General features: G+C 25.1%; 1 protein-coding gene across 9 annotated transcripts in view; it reads left to right on the forward strand.

Annotated features, from left to right (window-relative positions):
• LOC132918660 (potassium channel subfamily T member 2) overlaps positions 1-19,696 on the forward strand; it is a 157,732-nt gene that overhangs the window by 31,570 nt on the left and 106,466 nt on the right. Inside the window, exon 1 of one of the 9 annotated variants that reach the window (XM_060980060.1) lies at positions 7,969-7,984. The exons of the other annotated variants lie outside the window; for them this stretch is intronic. The gene's annotated coding sequence lies outside the window, so the exon portion shown is untranslated. Of the gene's footprint in view, positions 1-7,968; positions 7,985-19,696 lie in introns of those variants that run through there. 9 annotated transcript variants of the gene reach the window in all.

Below are 19,696 nucleotides of genomic sequence, written 5' to 3' on the forward strand. Positions count from 1 at the left end.
ACAACTATTTAGTGTAAAGATAAGATACTCATCATTCGTCAATATTTGAGAAAGTAATTATTGAGTTTTAAAATTTGTATTTCACAAATAATTTGTTATCCAAAATAAAAGTTTAGGTGTGTGCTTACTAAATACGTTTTACTATTTATATTATTTTCCGCGTAAAAAAAAATTCTCGTGTAAAGCTAGCACAGCTAATGTATAACCTATGATACATCTTGACGTGGGTGTCAAAATTACTCCTTTTTACTCCTCGGCACCTAATTTCGAGTATCAACCATGTCTGGGCGAAAATAAGTTTGGACGTACCCTTAGATATAGCACTCCGGTACTACATGTCTGGCGTTTTCGTGATAATAAAAAGTAAAAGTTGAAAGCTGATAATGAGTGTTTAGTTATCAGTTAGGCAATTTACCAATTGCGTCTAAAATTACTTTTTTATATACCAATTGCGCTCAAAATATTTTACAATATCTAAGAAAATGTATTAGTTAGTTAAAATTATTACATAATAAATGAAAACACTATAATTTTTTTATGAGTATTAATAATACATAATATTATAATATAAATAAATAATTATTTTTGCATTTTACAAGTTATGTTTTTTATTGTCAATTATTCAAAATTAAATACTAGTTAATTTACGTCATGATTCATTTCATAAAATTCCCGATACGGTTAGAAAATATATTATACCCGATAATTTTAACCAACAATCAGTTGATCAGTAAATAAGTTTTGATTTTCATGCATTTTAGTATGACATGTTATACAAATTCAATTTACATACTAATCCTAAAATATAAGGAGCGCAATTGGTCCATGTCCCATCAGAAGATATACATCCATACAATGATCTAAGGAAAAATTGGTTTAGCCATAATAATAATAATAATATAAATATTGTTATTTAAATTATCTACATAAATTAACAATATTAATATGAATACTAATAAGTATGAAAATAAATTAATATTTAAAAAGTATAAATAAATATCAATACATTTAAAAGTTTTTATATAGGTAATATATTATATTATCTACAGTGTACATTTTTATATACATTTTAGAGAATGTAAGTAGATGATTTCAATACAATTCCATATAACAATTTACAACTAATACGAGTACTTTAAAACGAATTTATGCATAAGTCCCAAAAGTATTACTTATATTCAACAGTAAAATATTCAGTGATATACTTAGGTTTATTGAGTATAACTACTATTCATCTGCCTAATCAATATAAAATCATGTGTATGGTACTTATTAGTACTTTAAGGATACTTAGTAAGACTATAATTAGTATATTATATACATACATAATTACAACACATATAAACAATTTAATAAAGTGTAATACAACATTCAGACCATTCAATAGTTAATCATCAACTAAGACAATACGTACTTTAAATTTAATTTTACTTATGTACCTTGTAGGTACCTATACATAATATAAATATATAATTAATATGAATGTTGTATGAGTTTAGTACAGTTTATCTGCTTTTATATATATAGCCGCTTATAATACGTGTATGTACCAAATAATAAAAGGTAATAACAGTAATAAATAATAATTTATCTAAGTAAAACTGTAAATTAAACTAATCAATTTTAAGTTTTTTTTTTTTTAATTTTTTTTTTAATTTATAAATCTGATATATATTATTTTGATTAATTTAATGTACTATTATATTTATTGAAAGAATAAGAAAAAAAATATTGCAATCTCTAGCCAAAAGGAACGGCTTCGTGGAAATAATTCCAATATTTTCAACAAAATAATATCACGATAAATGGTCGCATGTAGAGAAACAGCCAAAACCATTCGATGAATCCTTCGTCGATCCATCAAATAATAATAGTATATATAGTACAGGTATTCGAACATTTCGAACAATGTTATCACATCAACTAAGCGTCTAGTAAACATGTCACTTCAAAGCCACTAAAAAATATGAGTGACCTAGTTACCCACAATCTATCGATCTTTAATTTTACTCAAGTGCCAGTGACAGAGCGACCGTTTAGCCGGGTAAAATTTAAGTATTGAAAAATACGGAACATAGTGACTTTGCGACGGAGAACAGTTGCCAAGAAACAATAATGGTCGTCAACGGCAGACGTTTTGTTCGCGTATAGCCTCATATATTAGTATGTTGGTTTTTTAATGAGATCAACAAGTTGTTAAGACCCTGGGTATTTAGTCGACGACACAAAGTTTTCCGATTAGCCCTTTCCTAGTAGTTTACGTTGTATTTTATGAGAAAAGTCTATAACTATAATAGAACTATTATAATAGTGGTACCAGAGGCGGATCCAGGGGGGGGGGGGCGATCGGGGCGATCGCCCCCTTCCCGTTCTCTCTCAAAAAAAGTAGTTTGAAATCCCCGATTTTAGTTTTTGACGTAATTATACTTCAAGGGTAACAAAGTTATAGTGATATATTTTTTTATTACTATTATTATAAAAAATGTTTTTTTTTTGTCTGTATGAGACTGTGGAAATTAACACATGTATGTACCCAAATAAATTCTTTATCAAAATTAATGTGTGCACTTTAAAAATCACTCCCCCCCCTTGTTATCTTGGTCTGGATCCGCCCCTGTGTGGTACCCACATTATATTATTAACGAATAAATATATTTTTTTTTCATATTATGAATTATTTTTAGCAGCATCAATGGATATTAATGTCTATACTTACCATATACTAATTATCTTACGATGATAACGCTTAAATACTTAAAGTACTATATATTTTAACAATTATTTTGGTTATTATATTATACATATTATTAATTGTAATAGCCGTGTAGTTTTTAAATACGTTATCTCATATTTTACAAAACGCGTTCACTCGATGGCCACGTCGGATTAACGATGTTTAAACTAACCAAGGTTATAAACACCGGTTATTTGTACCTGGGTATAACGTTTCGGTGTGGTAAATTCCTACGCCCGAGGCTATACAATGTACATAGAATATTATGAATAGAATCTGACGGCGGGTGTACCACTTCGTGGAGTAGTTTGACACAGTGACACCGCGAGCCGTCGTCGGACACGGGCCACTACCAGAATTGCCAGAATTACGGCAGAGTTGACTGACGTTACACACGATCGCCTACCTTTGTCGTTTCCAAATCGCGTCCATTAGTATAATGACGTAATTGCATTGCGTACGATAAATATCGGAAATACTTCGCAATGTGCACCGCAGCGACCAAACCGTATGCGAAATTTAGTCCGAGTGATGCGCGATACATCACAGTGTATTGAACACACCGTTACTACGCGGGTAACGACAATATTATGCACTATTATTCTGCCTATATATATATATATATATATGTATACAACACGATGCATAATTATTGTGTACGAGTGTGTTTGCCGACCGGTCAACGATAATACCTCACTAATCTCACACTCGGTTGCTCGGTCGCGTTCGTTCATAAGTGATAACACACTCGGCGGATTATAATATTGTAGTACATCGCACACACACACACACACACACACACACACACGCCGTACGGCGAAATAGCCGTGAAATGAAGTACATTATCGTTGACGGAATGACGAAGCCTTCGATCGGACAACAATAAAAATCGAATCCGACGGACAATCGCGACGCTCTACAATACGAACGGAAGATAACACTTTTGTCCGTCCCTTTGTGCGTTGTGTACGGCGGGTACCGTATAGTGCGTGTACAACCGAGTACGGCACGTGGGGGGACTGGTCCATTGTAATCGCGACGTCCCTCAGCTACGTCCGACAAATTGATACGCGTACCCCTTTATATCGCCATAGTAAATATAACTATTATCGTTGTTGTTCACGATATTGAAAATTATATTTACGAAATATGTACTTACAATTAAATAACAATAATAATATTATATTATGTACGTAGTCGGTGATTTTTTTTTTATCGATTTCGCTTCACAGAGACGATGTTTTCTTATACGCCTCAGTCGTACGAGTTAAACGAAAACATATAATATAATATACGCATACCTCCCGTCGCTCGAAACTTGAACGTCGTACGCGTTGAAATTATGTTACCGTATCGTGTAAATCGACTTTACGTTTATTCATCAGTTATTGCATTCATAAGATGCACTGTGGCGTTGTCACGATAAGCCACACCGTTTTATTTAATAGTTTACTTCGAATATTCGTGTTCGAGTACGTAATATGTCCAATCAGTCGCAAAAAACGAAGGCCCGGATTTATTTTTGAACGACGAAAGAGACTTTCGAAGAGAAGAGACGGTCGTGCGTATCGTTTTTGGCTACGAGTTGTGTCCCAAATACTGAATTGCGTCCTTAGTTTTTTTTCAGATTACACAAATTGTGCCCTCGGTTTTTTTCGGATTACACTCAAGTTTGGTCTAACTAATATTTACAAAAATTAAAAAAACTACACAAATAATTTTAATATTACATACCAGGCAAAAATGTATATAAAACAATTTTCATAAATTAACATTGAGAAATTTGTCTATTACAATATTTAAGGTATGTTATATAATATTATATTGTACACAAAAAATGAGAAGTTCGTTATATTATTATAGTAAAAATATTAACCTAATCTAACAATAATCAATGTGATTTCGTCTAATTAGTATAAATAAAAAGTAAATATAACTACATATATAATTTTAATAATATTACATATTAGGCAAACATTTAAAAGATACCGTTTTTATACATTTTATACATATTTTATTCTTGTGTAAGCACACAACTTATGTACTATGTAGAACTTCATAAAATAGTTGGAACACAATTCGTGTACCTCACTTTTATCATTGGGACACAACTCGTGTACGAAAAATTCCGTCGGGACACAACACGTTAACTGCGTCATTTTTAATTTCTCGACATTCATAGACGAAGAATATTATCAAGTTCTCGATATACAACGGTAGAGCTTATTGACCCGTGAAAATCTTATTTATATTAGTTGAATATTAGAATTGTTAAAACGATTTGTAATTGTGTGCGTAAATGCAATTTATAATTTAAGAACAGTCGTTTTCAGGGAAAATTATTAAACAAAATTTGTTATATTACATCGTACTTAAGTATATCGCGCATTTTAAACACAGTCAAATATTACTTACACGCCAAAATCAGTAACACAACTATTTATTGTTACTCTTAACTGAAAATAATGCTTGTGATCAATTATTATTAAATATTTTTAAGTTATTGTAATCTCTAACTATAGCAGTAGTAGCAGCGAAAGTTTTAATTTAAAAACAAAAAAAAATATAAGTAAAAACTAATAATTATAAAAAATTAATCACGATGATCAAAATATTAAAGACGAGCACTTGTAGCCTATTTCAAAATAAGTTCAATCTGATCAAGACGCAACATATATACGACTAACAAAAACTATTTACGATTTATCGATTTTGGAATAAATGGGTAAAACAATTTCAGTAAAAGTTCTTATAGAGGTCAAAAGTAATGCTCCATAAAAAGTAAATCGGTCATATTCTTCCTATTTTTTATTTTATGTTTGCACTTTCATCACGGTATATACGAAAATTTTTCATTTTTTTTTTTTTTGTAAAAATAAAACTTCAAGCAAATATGTTTTTGGTACCAATAAAAATATATTGTGTATATCTAACCCATAAAGGTTTGTAATAACTTTGAATTTGAATAGACAACTACATTAAATGGGGCACTTAAGGCGGGGGCATTAAATTTAAATGAGATTAATTATGCGTCTTGCTATTTTAGTAATAATTAAGTACCTGGAGTTATTATTCGCTTTCCTGCATATACTAAGAAAAACTTACTATGGGGAAATTTAGATTTAACATTATTTTATTTCAAATTAATCTAAACAATTTTTTATTTTTATATAGTTTTTTTTTTTTTATATTATGGTATATAGAGTTAATAAATAATATATTAAACTATTATTAATCATAATACAATTGTTTTTTTTACTTTTACAATTTTAGTCATATTAATCTCATACTTACTTTGATTTTCAATTTATAAATAATAAAGTTAGTTAGCCATATTGAAAACAATAAATTAAACATAATTATTTTTCTTCGACATTTTACAGTAGAATTATCATTATTAATGCTCCTGTTAATTTATAAAGAAGCATTACTAAATAACTAACTAAATGCTCGTCCAAAAGTAAAATTATATAAGAAGAAATCTATTATTTTATTAGTTATATATTTATAATATACCCATAGGTATTGTGTTTTTGTATCGAAATAAATAATAATACGTATCTGTTATTTATTTAATTTATATAATTAAATATTTATTTTACATTTCGATTAATTTATTTTAGTATACGCGGCAAATAATCTGCAAGTATGTATCTTCTGGAAAAATATATGTATATCTAAATAAACATTTTCATGAAAAATTTTTACTAAGTTTTTTTTAGATACAGTTAAATGTACCTAAATGAAAGTATTGTTATTTATTAACATATAAATTTTTTATTAATATTTTATACACACAACGTAATCGATATAATACTATTGTTTTTATAAATCTGTATTCGATATTTTATATTATTTTCTACTCTTTCGATAACGTGTGACTTAATTGATTAGTCGAATATGCATTCGCTATACAAGCCTTTCAATATGATAGTCAAAGGTTCGGGACTTTAAAACCGAGAAACTTTTTACTTTGCAATGATCAAAACTGACAACGTTGGAGTAAAACACTTTCGTGGTTTAATTATAAAATGTTTTCAACAAAACACACCACGTTTTACGAGTTGCCCGTTTTAACATAATATTATCAATATTAACTTTAGAACAATATACCTACGCTACACATAATTATACAACAAAGAAAATAGTTTACTCCCGAATAAACTGAACAATTATAAATAGTTCGTTATTCACAAGTTATTAAGCTAATATAATATGTTCAATATTTAATATTATAGGTTTTATGTATTCTTTATATAACTATATTATGACTACTTTGTTAAAATTACTAATTCTCAGTTTTAATAACACTTAAAATGTACCCAACGGTCCGTCAATTATAATATGATGTTTATGCATATTACATTTTTAACTCCAATTTCACTAAAGGTTAGTTAAAAATATAAAATACGTGCACGCTATGCGTAGTTAATTGAACACAGTTAGATCAACAAAAACATATTATATTATTATGGTGAATATTTCACTCACGCATTTGTTATTATTTCACAAAATATTATACTGATAAATTAACATAGAGTTAATATTATGATATGCTTAAATCTTTGTTCGGGGCTTATGTAATAAAAAATATATATTGTACGGAATAACTTTTTAAAAATATGGTAGTGTACGTTTTAAAGTTTGAAAATGATTACTATAAGTCAGGTATCAATATCATACATTTTAAAAAATATACTTCATTGTTCGTTTTTTTTTTATTACATTTAACAATTTTGACATGGCTAATATGATACAAATGCGTTAGGTGCAAAATACCTATGAAAATGATCTTCACTTACATTAAATTTAACTCACTGGATCACTGCAAATAATGCTAAAATTATAGAAAACCAGATTTTCTTTTTAATGTTAAAATTATACAAATTACGTAAAATAAAAAAAAACTACTTAAACATAATATTGTGTATTGGATATTGTACAGTGAACTTAATAGTATTTCCATTCAAAAACAGTACTCTGGTCGTACGATATTCGGTTAGGTTAGGTGGTTCTGATTGCATTTTATAGATACTTTACTGGTGGATGAGAAAATTCTTTGGCATCTATTCGTGGCATTGTTTCAACGATATGCTTGTACGTAATCATCGCTCTTTTTTTTTACACCTTAAACTTTTTTCGTTAAACATGTGCCTAATCTAAATTCAGTCGTATCCAAAACTTAAGTGAATTTACGTCATTATACGCACATGGTAACAATATCCTAGAAAAATGGCCTTTACATAAACGGTAAGTTTACATAATGTGCGCCTTGATAATACCAATTTGTATAACATTATTTATAGACTCGTTGTTATAATTTTTTTCTTATTTGAAATTCATATCAACATTATAAATATTTATTTTTAGTTCAGAGAACAATTTTTGAAATTGTAAGAGATTTATACAAAAAAAAAAAAAAAAAACAAAATATTAAAATTGTGGGTACCATACTATTGTTTGTATTATAATAATAATTTTGTTATTCCTTAAACAGTATGTATATTATTTAGAAACATATTATGATAGTAAAAAAACATTTGCTTATAAATGCATTATACCAAGACATTTTTTTTTACATTTTAATATTAATCCTTAATTTTTTTTTTTTAATCGTAATATTATTCTGTTTTTATAACATCTGCATCCTGGACAGCCGTACAGTCTTAATAATTTTTTTTTCAGTTGACATAAACTTTTATTAAAAATCACAATGCATATTATTATATAATTGCAATACTTGAAAAAATATAGGACTTATATTATTATTTATTATAAACTTGTACGTATATAAATATAAAATAATATAAAAATAAATCTTATTCTATTGTATTATGTACTATCATTTTATGGTATTTAGAATTTATTTAATATAATTAGACTCAATTAAAAAAAACTAATATTACCAATAAAAAGTATAAACTATTTAGTAATATTTGTTTAAATATATAATACAAATGAAGTATTTTGCATTAAATTAAGTTTTGGTATAATTTGTCGAAAAGTTGTTTAACTGCATAGAATTGGTTAAATTTTCAAGACATATGATATTTCTAACAATAAATACCGAAAATAGTTATATACATATAGGTATGTCACAAAATGTTATCTAAACATCGTAAAGTTTGTAAAAGTATTTAAGTTAGGTACGCTATAAAAAAAAGCGTTTCCCTTTAACATCCTGAACATCATTTTCAGATAGTTTTAAATTGAGCAATTTATCAGACGAAAATGTTTGCGAATTCCAAGTGAGAAATTATCTATACATATTATCGTTATTTATTTTGTATCACACACGACATTGAATCTCCAAAATTAAAATCAAAAGTAATTTGATCATTTTCGATTTTATGTAACCTAAAGCCAAAGTATTAATAGTATGTTTAACGTATCCCTATGAATTTATTTATATATTTTTTTAATTAATTCGATTTCATGAATTCAATAATACAATATAAAGTTTCATATTACGCAGTCTTATTACTCACATTGGTAAATATTTTGAATATTATTTAATTTAAAAAAACTTTGATTTATTTCAATGGTTTTTTGTAAATCGAAAAAAATATTTATCTACTTAATCTTAAACTTCTAATGAATAAAATAACCACATTTTACCATTATATTATAGAAAGAAAAATATAAGTTAAACTATAAATTGGTTTTTATATATACATAGTTATATTTTCACTTTAATATATTTTTATCGATCGAATAATAATAATAAAAAAAAATAAACCTTGTTACTCACAGAGTTAGTTAAATAGCAATTGTATATTATATACAACTGGAAAATACGAATTTTTTTTTGGGGGGGGAGGGGGTTAATGGAGTTTCGTGGTAGGTGACTAGTTGTGTTGTACGGTTTTTTAGGTAGTAAAACTATTATTACAAATAAAATTAGTTTTTTGCTTGCAATAAAATCATTTTCTTTTCGTTGATATTTAATAATCTATAGGTTATCAATACAACTATATTTATATATAATTCTTCTGTATGTATGTGTGGCACTGAGCTCCTCCTGAACGGCTGGACTGATTTTGATGACATTTTATTGTATACGTGTGAGTCCCTGAACGGTTTAAATTAAAAATATGAGCCAGTAGGTGTCGCTGTAATTGGGTTCCAGGAAATTTTGAAATGCACATGTCTTAAATAATACATCTATAAATATTAGATGTCAATGATCTCGAGAATAACTCATCCGATCGTCATGTGTTTTTTTTAAATGAAAGAATACACTGTTGATTAGATTTTAAGCATAGTTTTATAGACCCAACACTTGTTCACGGAATATTGAGCGATAAAATATGAATATATCAGTATCTCTATAATATGTTCAGGAAAATAAAATTTTAATTTAATATAAAAAATTAACGATTTTCCAGTTAACTGATAGGTACACTAAAACGGACATACAACAATGTAATATCGCGCATTCGTTCAGACGGAGAAGGACTTAATCCCATTCCCGAGTTTATAAGTTAATTAAAAATCAAGTTATTAATTTTTAAAATAATCGGATATTCACATAAAGGTATAAAAGGAACGCCGTGTCGTTTGTGCACGACGAGTATAAATAACGAATTTAACAAAGTTTGAACCACAAAAGAGTGGTAATTTTAATGAGCAACCAAGTGTACGAGGATAACTATTATGTTGCTGGCTCTCGCGTAAGCTCAGAAAACAATTTGTGTATTTATGCCGCCGATCATAAAAACGAATAATTTAGTTTACAAAGAAATATTAGAAAATCTATGGAAACTTTGAAGTATACTTTTAAAATAATATTTTGTCCGATACCGGCCACTCAAGCGAAAAATAAATTTAAAACAATTATGTATTAAATGGTTTAATAAATAAAATTGAACAAATAACTGCGGGCAGGATAGGTATGTAAAGTCGTATGTCAGAAATATCATTTATACATCAAATCAGAAAACCAAAATAATTATTTATTCACAAATTTTGGATACGTTAAATGTTGGCAAGTTTAACACGCGTGCATTTTGTACGGACAACGAAATGCACGGCCGCGTGGGCAGATGGAAAAATATAAATTAAAAGGAATAAATTATAAAATAACTGATTGAAAAAAATCTTCATAAATTTTGTTTTAAATAAAGTATTACGAACACCCATAAATTATTTCTCGAAAACTTTTAGGTTGACTCCTAGGTACCAAAACTAAGAACCTAATCTACATATTATATGTAATGCATTTTTAAATTTGCATATTCCCAGTTATATAATAACATTACCAATAACTCTTTCAAAAACAAAAACTATGTTAGATTTAAAATTAGTAAAAAAAAAATAGTATTTTCATCATACGTAATATACCACTCATTTATCGTTTACCAAAGTCGACTGCGACTAAATCTAAAATTGTCTTGGCTTGTATTAAAATAACACAGAAGAGCAACCTTTTGAAATAATTCATTTTTCATTTTTTCATTAACTCGTTATACTTGCCGTAAAATATATTTAGTGATAAAATTATCAACTAAAAATATCAGTACAGCTTATAACAAATTAGTAACGGATCAGATAGTGGAAGAAACTCAGATTAAGAAATAATGATTTAGTGTACCAACTATATGCAAATAATAATTATAGTGCAACAAATGTAAAACGTCAAAATGTTGGTTGATCGTTATTAAAAATATCTGAATCTGAAAAAAATATTCTTAAAAATATGGGACGGATACGAAAAAAAAATCAATGCTTTAAAGTTTATCTTGTTAAATTGTTTTTTATTTTAAATTGAGATATTTGTAAAATAACATTGCATACAATACATTTCAGTAATAGTGATAGATAAATTTAAATATAATAATAATAAAAAACTGAAATGTAATTATTGTTTCTTATTTTAACGTGACATTTAATTTATATTTTTAGTTAAATAAAATATTTAATTTCATTATTAATATTTGATAAATGCATTGAATTATTTTATTTTTTTTAAATATCTAATTTATAACTGTTCAGACTTTCTTTATTTAATATCATTGTTCGTCAAAAATGTTAGTATTTATCATTTTATACATGTATCTGTGCATTACGTACTACATATTTATAAATTATTATTATGTTTAGTAAGATGATAATAATTATTTTCAACCCAATCAACCAAATATATTTTAAATAACTATAAATATTTTTAAAAAAACAAGAAGCTTATTATGCAATATATATTGTGACAGATGTACCTAGTCAGATTAATATTATAGAGTTGTTAAATTTAAATTGCTACGAGTATCACTGTATAATGATATCAAAGATTTAGAATAAAAATAACTTGAATTAAATTGTATTACTTTTAAAAATTTCGCAAGTTTAGAAAATAATAATATATGCAGTAACGTACAATTTCAAGTCTCTATGAATATTATTTTTTGAATAAACAAAACAACAAAAAAATCATTAGAATATAGAAATCAGAGTATATAATTATTTATTATTGTATATTTTCATAATTTGTTTTTCTCAATAATTATCACGGTTATGTACTTTTATCTCCCTCTCCCCTCCTATACAAATAGCTCAATTTTCCAAACTCACTCTCATATTTTAAAAGTGTGTTTGGTTACAAAAATAATAAAAACAACATGCACATCATTATAAAAAACCAATAAATGAATTTTTTTCACCCAGAATCTACAACACATGTAATAAACCTACTCAAATTCATTTATATATTTCCATATATGACCGAATGTTGACTAACTAGATACCTAACAGAACTTTATAGTAAAACAGATGTCGCTTAAAAAAAAAAATCAATGTAAAAGCTGAAAATTTTAAAACACTTCAAAAGTTGTCATTTGTATACTTTTGAAGAGCCATTGTAGACGTCAACAATAAGTACACAAGTTGAGTTTGAGTCACAATTTACTTGTTTTTTGATTAGATTTCTGTTCGTTACTGAAATATAAAAAAATATATATTTTTTCTTATTATTGAACATTGTCAATGTAATATCTTATGAATATTTAATTTTCTTACTATTTATTTAGTTTTTAATCATCGTTTATAGCTATAAAAATGTTGTGTACATAGCGATTAATTGATGGTTAGCTTGATGTTCAACGCCCGATTTGATTAACTATTTAATAATATAAATAAGTAATCAATTAATGTAGAATGTAAGATTTTTATAAATATCCAACTAATGATTTAAAATTCTGAATATCATAATAATAAAGATTCATGTTTATTATTTTTTGTATTTTGATGACGAAAATGTACAGATAGAACCTTATTAATACAGTAATAGCCAAATTCTATTAATATTTAGTTATGTTTAATTGAATTTAATATAAAAAAATAATAAACTACAAAATATAGTAATATAATCTACATTGGCAATGTTAAAATTATTTTCTTTATACAATATACATTATTTACATTGCATAATAATTTTTTGATAGAATAATGTTTTCCCAGTGCAAATATATATATATTAATAGACCATGTTCATGTTACTGTTCAATATTATTAGTATTTATCGTATATAAAAATGTATTAACTATTAAAACATTATACACCAAAACAAGAGGTTTTAATTTTAAAAATAGCTAATTGTCGTAAAAATCATTACATTTTAAGCATACCAGTATCTCTAAAACGTTTAAAAATGATTCGTATCCAGAGTTAGGTAAACGCATTTAAATAATGCAAATATAAACTCAATTGACTCTAGTAATTACCATAAATACAGAACTTATTATATCAGATTTGCTGTTAAAAGACAGTTCTATACAGGTGTTAAGAACCACGTTTATTTTATCTTTTTTTTTTACCCATTTTCAATCGATAAATGCATTAATTCTATTTGAAATATTGTTATAATAAAGCTGTTATTCTTAATTTAACACGAACAACTATAAAAAGTAAAAAGTATCAAAATTATTATTTAAACTTAAAATTGCGAAATAGTTAATTTCGTTACAGATAGATTGCACCGTTTTCTACTTTACAATGTAAATAAGACAAATGGAGTTTTTTGTTCTAAACTTTTTGACTTTTTATTTTAAACTTTTAGATTGTCTACAAAATGATGATCATTTTTTACATATGATAATCCATTCTTTCGATATGAATGTAATATTATACTCCTAATACTGAAATAACCAATCTGTCTTTTTAAAAGTTTTTTAAATTTGTTATACATTTAGTATAATAATACAATTTTGTTTCTTCTAAAGTAAGCAAAGCTTGGATGTTCAATTATAAGATTCTGTAATTTATATTTTTCCGATTTTTGATGATTTTCAATTAATTTTATAACCATCATATTATGGCGTCCATCAAAATAAACCTATTGATCAAATATTTTAATTTTTTACTTTTTCTTTTATTCTAGTTTAAATTTAAATTTTATGATTTAGATATTTTGCAAAAGGTTTTTAAATAGCCGTTTAAACTATTTATTTAAGGTATAAACTTTATTTTTTAATAACATTACAAAAACAATTACATTTTTTCAAGTAAATTTATTGTTTTATAATATTTATCATTATTTTTGTATCCAGAAATTTAACTTAGAAACTTTCAACAATCTCTACCATAAACCAGATTTTTATTTTTTTATTTATATTTAAAATTCATTTTTACCTTATCAAAATCTTTTTTTTCTTTATAGTATACATGTATATATATAGTTATTATTTATGAATAATGATGTTTTTATTCACGTTTAACTTTAGAATATTACGTTAAAAATTGTGTTTTTTAGATTCTGAGTGGAGCGATGAATGTATCCGTTTTAAAATGATGAATACGTAGTTTTTTGTGGCCAAAAAATGCTTGGATTTTTAATTTTATCTATTGAGGATGGTTTTTGGTAACAAATTAGATAAAGTTGTACTTTTAAAGGAATAATATAAAATATTTGCACACTAAAAATGTAGTGTAGTGTAGTGAAAAATCAACTACAGATAGATCAAAATATAAAGGTTCAAAAAAAAAGTTATCAGTTTTTTGATTGTTTGAAATTAACAATATCTATACGCATAATACAACACATAGTCCTACAAGGAAATGAGTGAAATATGATGTATGCATAAAATCATGTAACTATGTTCGTCTGTAGCGAGTGCTTGTAAATTATAAACAACAAAAACCAAAATGGTTTTAAACGTTCATAAAATAATGGCGCATTCTATTTAAAGATATATAAAAAAAATAACAGAGGTTTATATCTGTAAAACACTAAGACTCCATTTATAAAAGTCGTCTTCCCTACAATACAAAATGTACATAGTCGTTTATACTTTTATTATATTTAATGCAAAATACATAAATACTACAATACAATTTATTGTTTAATATTATTGCATGATATTTTCAAAGAAAGAAAATTATTTGTCATATTATTTAACAATCAGTCGATTGATAATAATTTAATCTATATTTTTTTTATGAACTATACAATTTAATTGTACAATAAATTATAATTTTTTATTTTATATAATTTGAAAATAAAAAAAAGGATTCTAATGTTTATATATTTTAATATCTTACATTGTAAATACCAGTTTCAGTACAATTATTTCGTTGTAATAGTAGATCACGGTACGGAGGACGAGAGTACACGTGTGTTTAAATTAAAAAACAATGAGCTTTAATTGTAAATAATTTAACTCTCAATCAGGATTTAAACGGAATTTAATTGTATCTACCTGATTACTTGGCAGTTTATAATTCGTACACTTCAGAAACTAGAATGTTTATAAAAAACAAAACAATTTGAAGATGTTTTTTTAACATTTGATATTTTACAAATAAACGTTTAGTAATAAAAACCATATTTATTTATTTATAGTATTACCTGATAAACAAATAAAGCTTGTAAAATACTGAAATAATTACAATCAATATAATTTATCATCAACAATTCACAGTTTATAAAATATTTTTATATATTTTTATTGTTTTGTTGGTTTGTATGCAATATCGATTAAATCAAATTTTCAAATTTATATTTTAAAAGATTTGAAATAAATAAAGCAAATTATCCTTAAATTGTATTGTCCGTAATGCATACATAGATAGATTATACATAAAACTAAAGTGATGGCCGAGGGAACTACAGTTTGCTGGATTATTTGCAGATAATTGATTACTCGATGGGGTTACGAGCGTATATGTTATTGTGTTGAACCGATGATGGATTAATCGATAGGCTGTCCTCCTACGTGATATTTTTTTTTTCACGAAACTCCAATAGTAACTATTATGGTAATCCATGGTTTCACTGTGTTGATATGCAAGAAAAAAATTAATTGGAAACATTAAAACAGTTTTAGTGTTTCTCTTCGAATGTTATTCATATTTAGAGAATATGCATATTCATAAAGTCTAATAATAACATGTCAATACTTAATACTGCAACTACTAAAAGATAAAAAACATATTTATTTTTATTATATTGTACCACTGCATTCCTAATGAATTATTTAATACAAAATAATTGAATTAGACTTTGTATTAATTTTTTATGAGTAACTTAAAAATTTTACCTATATATAGGTATTATTAAAAAAGTAAAGTTTTTAGTATCTCAAATTTCCAACGAAGCAATCAAAACCTGCAAAAGCTTAAAACAACGTACCTATATAATAATAAGATTATAATATGTTTAATATTATTATTGAAAATTGCATACTGTACAATTATATACATACTTAAATTAAATAAACATTTTAGTAATAATTATAATTTTGGAGTGGTTGTTATTTTTGATATTTTAAATTCCATCCAAAAACATTTATTACTACGTATTATTTTAATAATATAATATGTGATATTGTCTTTTTTTAGATATGTGATGAATTGAATAAATTAATGCTTAAAATTTTCTATTAACTAACCTGACCGTGAGGTAGGTTTAGATTATTATTTTATTTTAAATTGCAACATTCTTCTTTCTTAAAATAAACACTTTAAGTCTTTGATATTAAAACTTAGAATAACGTATACCATTATTATTATTTATAAACTTTGTAAAATATTTTGGTTATTTAAATAATTTCAGAAAAGTGTAATAAATAAAATATTATTTAAAACCATTTAATAATTTTGAATCCAAGAAATGTTTATACTTGAAAGACTTTTTATTAAAATTATATTAGAATTTACACGCTAAGTTTTATTTACCCATTTTTATTTTTAATTTTAATAGCTTTTTTTATATTTCTTAAAACTTTTAATAAAGTATAACTGCACTATTAACGTTTTCTATTTTTATTGTATAAATTTATGTAAAAACTATTCAAATTTTTATATAAAATGTACACACAATTGTCATTGGTTTTTATCACTTCAATGACATAATGTTCTGTCAGCAAATAAATTAAAAATAACATATTATGACTACAAAAAATTATTTCGAAACGAAAATAATAATAATAATAATAATAATGAACAAATTATAGATCGCGAAAAAACAAAAACACTTTGTTTTGTTATATGAGTTGGTTGTTGATTGCAATTAATTTTAGATAATTACATACACGCAGATGCTAGTAACTTACAAACATTCTAAATTTAATAATTATATTGTACGTATTAAAATGTGTGTACGTCAATAATTTTTCAATGTATAGTTTATTCAATGTGGTATAATATGGTAGCATTTAAACATTTATTTTGAGTAAAAAAAAAATATTGTATAGTATTTAAAATTTTTATTTTTTTAACTTCTAATATTTTTATTATAAATAAATAAATATATAGTCGAGAGTATAAAAAACATAAATAAATTGTGATTTTAGTCATTAATGAAATTTTCGATACTAATTATGTTATATTTCGGATTTAACTATTAGTAAATACAACCTAAGTTCGAGGCCAAGCGGTGAGGTAGAAGGGAATTGATCTGAAATTCTGGATGGTATGATTCTGATATTCTTTGGCACCTTTCCAGATGCGTACGTCATATATCCAAATGAGTTTCAATAACGACATCAGTATAATACAATACAAATTAACATCTTAAAATTTGAAAATAAAAAATAAAAAATAAAATAAGAATCACATTGATTATGTTCAGTTTGTTGGCTTTAAAGTGTGATTGTGTATTCCTTAGATAGTGAGATCACATATGCTTGAATTATGATATGTATCTATGTATTTATTAAATATACTCGTAATAATTAACTATAGTCTATCCTAAAAGTTATTAAATATATCAACTTAGAGTGATTAAATTAAGTCAACGTTATAAATTATAAGTAGTCATCGATAGTTTATAAACAATATATTTAATTCTAAAAGTTTACAGGTAATTAATATGAAAAAAAATATATTTACTTTAAGGTAAAGTGAAGTAAATTATTATTTCTATTACTAGGTAGGTCATACACATATTATAAATTGTGCAACTTTAAAATATTTCTAACTAGCCGTTCATTTTTAGCATAGATGTAAAACTAAGTGTGTCTCATTCGTCCATGTTAAAATAAGAATCATGTATATTGTCAATCTATTATTTATTAATCATTATTATGGTTGAATATTTTTATGTCATTCACTCATTCCATGTCTTGAATATTTTTTTCTATTCTTCGCGGAGTGTGAATTATTTAAATTATATAAAAAGATTGATTTCTTTATTGAGTTTTCCAACTACAAATTGTTAGTCAAAAAGAGAGTAAAGTTTTCAAATATTATGCTAAAAAAAAATAACTTAACACAATATACTTAGTTAAATATAATTTACAACATTGATAAATAATTTTCTAGCGAAAAATAACCTATTTATACACCATCACACGTATAAATCTCTTGACGAAATTAAATCAAAATCAAGTTGATGACCAAGAAGTAATATCGTCTATATTTAATATATACCTACTATTGATTTAGATCAGACATTATCTGAGGGAATACATTTCAATCAAAAAGTTCGTAATTCAATTATTTTTTGGAGGAAATGAGAAGTGAATCATATTATACAACGTATTTTCCAGGTGGATAGAAGAATTTATATTTGGGTCGAGACTGTTAAAAACCTATTGTCCTCGAAGATATAAAAATATACAGTATTCGATTTTATTATCTGAATAATGATAACATTGTTCGTTTTGAATTAAATTTGGAGAAAAATATACAAAAACAGCATTATTATAATTTTGAAATATACGCATTAATCATTTTTGTAATATTATTAAAAGTAATTTACTAAAAAATAAATGTATGGTTAACAAAAAATATATATCTTAATATAAACACTATTAAAATATACCTAACAAACAGTTAACTAAAAAAAAATATTATCAATTTATTTATTAAATTAGATTTCTGAAGTAAACGCTAAACATGTATACCATTAGAGTATATTATAAAACATTTCGGTTTAAATTTAATATAAATTAGTTTTAAAATAAAACGTAAAATACGAAAAATGTTTTGTGTGCACTTAGTATTATAGTGCCCAGAGTAACTGATCTATATTAACTACTATATCGGTGTAGACTATTTATAGATATTTTATAGATAATCATATGCAAATAACTCTGATTTTAAATTTTATTAGATTAGTCATGTAACTTTTTTACATTTTAAACAAATATCTAGAACACGTAAGATTGTATTACATTATTTACATTTATTATTTATAAATTATTGGATTTTTTAATTCGTGTTTGCCCATTTAGCAAAAATATAGAAATACTTGAAAAAAATAATATATAGAAAATAGTTTATGATAGTATAGTTCAACATACAAAAATCACATTTCACATACACCTACATAAATTTAGTATTAAGATATTTAATATTAAAATAATATAAAATATAATTTTATTGGTAAATTAATTAAAATCTTATAACTAGGTAGATATTAAACATTAATTTTAGTATTAGTAATTACGAATATAAATAATATTTTGATTTGATTTTGTTAATTTCCAATAATAATCATAACCTAACAATATAATTTTATTTTTTATC

Source organism: Rhopalosiphum padi, chromosome 1, assembly GCF_020882245.1.
Source record: "Rhopalosiphum padi isolate XX-2018 chromosome 1, ASM2088224v1, whole genome shotgun sequence".
In the NCBI taxonomy this organism is placed as follows: domain Eukaryota; kingdom Metazoa; phylum Arthropoda; class Insecta; order Hemiptera; family Aphididae; genus Rhopalosiphum; species Rhopalosiphum padi.